This window comes from Triturus cristatus, chromosome 4_2, assembly GCF_964204655.1.
Source record: "Triturus cristatus chromosome 4_2, aTriCri1.1, whole genome shotgun sequence".
Taxonomy (NCBI): domain Eukaryota; kingdom Metazoa; phylum Chordata; class Amphibia; order Caudata; family Salamandridae; genus Triturus; species Triturus cristatus.
The window spans coordinates 952,107,929-952,110,659 of NC_140586.1; positions in this window are offsets into that span (position 1 = coordinate 952,107,929).

The window sequence follows — 2,731 nt, forward strand, 5'->3', positions numbered from 1 at the left end:
GGGGGGCTGCGTTATGAGAAGCACCCTCGGGTCCCAGTCGCCACTGTGAGTCGATGGTGCTATAGCACTACAGCACACACATGTGTGCGCATGTTCGGGCCAGGATTCCACATTAATAGCCCAAAACTTGACATGGGCACTGATGTCTGCTGCGCTATTTCCAAGTCAGCGGCAGCCCCGCCCCCACACACACCCACAGACTGCGAGTGAGTGCGCGGCGCGCGCTCAGTCACTGTCAGTCAGTGCGCTGGGCCGCTGGCATTTATTGCAAATATAATTTGGGAATTATTATTTTACTTGATTTTGAATGTGTGGTCGTCCAAGCTTAGTGGGGCAACGCCCCCAATGGACGCACCGCCACTGTCACCATGCAGGGTTTATGGGTAGGAGGCAGTGGTGCACGAACCTGGCAGACCAGTCTCCTTAGTCTCCCACACAGGAGAAAACTCCATAAATTCTAACAGAACAAATGATTCAGCACCCAATAATTATCATATATAGTTCACAAGTCCTTTAAATGCTGTTATTTGATTGAGTCACATTTCAGTTACATAATGCATAGACTTCATCTTGATTTTCTTTTTTCAAAAAGGTTTTCTTTATTCATAATCTTCTCTTTTTTATAAAGCAATCTTCTTAAACGTCGCCAGTGCGTTTCGTTCCCAATTGGGACTTTTTCAGAGCTTAGAGTTGGAGTTTTGTCTGGTAACGTGATGTCCATATGGATGTTCCTTAAATCAAAAATGGCATATAGAAACTGGAAGTGAGTAGTTTTACTCCACCAAAAAGCTGAATTTAAGAGTTCACCATTACAGGTCAAAGAAATCTCTCTAAATTCTCATCTTGCTATCTCCTCTTTCTATGGTAGTGGTAGAACATGAACGTCAGCAAAAGAGTATACGTTGCAAAGCTCAAAACTTTCAACATCCCATTTTCACCTCATCATGCCATTAGTGAGCTACAATACTCACTGGTTTCAGGACCCCCCAGGTCCCGTCTCATATTGGACGAATGACACACATGTACAAGATCAACAAGGAAGGACATGAAGCGCTTAGAACTTTGCAACATATACTCTTTCGATGACGTTTATGCCCTACCACTTCCATAGAAAGATGAGATACCAAGATAGGAATTTATAGAGATTTCTTTGACCTGCAAAGGTGAACTCTTACATTCAGCTTTTTGGTGGAGTAAGACTACTCCTTTCCAGTTTCTATTCACCATTCTTGATTTAAGGAAGATCCAGATGACCATCACGGTACACAGAAAAAAACCTCCAACTGAGCCCTGATGATGTCCCAGTTGGGAATGAAACGTGTTGGCCACGTCAAAGAAGATTGTTTTTAAAAAAAAGAGAAGACTATGAATATAGAAAACCATTTTAAGAATGGAATCAAGATGAAGTCTGTGCATTTTGTTTTTGAAATGGGAGTCAGTCAAATAACTGTATTTAATGGACTTGTGAACTCTTTATAATTAGTGGGTGCTGACAGTATAATATTTATATAATCACCCTTTTCCAGTATAGTAAATGAAAGCAGTTTTATCGCAAATAGTGTCCTTAATTTTATCTAATACAGAAAATATTTTATCAAATATACAATGTGACTAGTAGGCTTTTGGTAGGTTTTCCTCCCCACAGTTCCATTTCAGGTCTCCTGAAAGGCATTTATTGATTCACAGTAGCAGAGCGCTCGCTATTTAAGGCCCTTTGTATTTCCCACTGGAAACTGAATAAAAAATATGTCTTCTTCATTCAGAAGCATTACTTCTTATCTTCCCAGCAGGGTTTTGTTTTATTCTAACACCTATCTGATCAAAGTGTCTCATATCCAGCAGAGTAGGTTAAAGTGCTGGTATTTTTAATTCCTGACTGATAACCACTGGAATGCCTTGCCGGCTCATCTTTGCTCCAACCACATATGCTTGTGTTCCAGGAAGCAGTGTCAAACCTGGTTGTTCAGTTGAATGATTCTGCTTTGTATCAAGAAGGTAGTGTATGGTGACATGACACTCTGCAGCTACCAGGAAGGATTTGTATAGTGGCCTTCTGGCATTTGCTGCTGACTGATAGTCGGGGAAACCGCCACACTAAAAGCAACGTGTACCACCCAGAAAAAGGCGAGGGTCCCTGGGATTGCAGTCCGATGCTGGAGACCACCATCCTGGCGGAGTAACCTGTCCTAGCAGGAGCGTGGTTTATGCCCGTCGGTCATGGAGTCCTTGGTCCACTGCCTGCACTTCATCCTGCCCAGATGACCGCAGCCAGGAGGCGGCTGTACCCATTGTGGAGGCACTGATCTGCTTGTACGGTGGGCATGCTGTCCCCACCTGGCCTAGGTACTCCCACTGACAGCCCTGCTCAGTCTGTCCCCACCGACCTTACTCACTGGTATGTGTGCTAGGGCATGCCATCGTAAAAGGAACTCCCGTACCCCCAGTACTACCCCCTCGTGGCTCCTCCACTGCAGATAAGATGATGCCTGCTGGGCTGGAGCCCATGGCGTGTCTCTCACACGCTGGGCTTGACGAAACCTGGTGGTGCCTCGTGCAATAGACTCCCAGATAGAAAAAAGAACATAATGTAAGCAGCACCTAATTAACTCAGGCTCCTGAAAGTGCTGACATTAAAGAACTGAGAGTGCCCACCGATTGCTGCTTCCTGGTGACTTTCATTGAATGCAATCTGAAGTGAGCGTAAGCGGATCTGTGCTCGTGCCTTGATCTT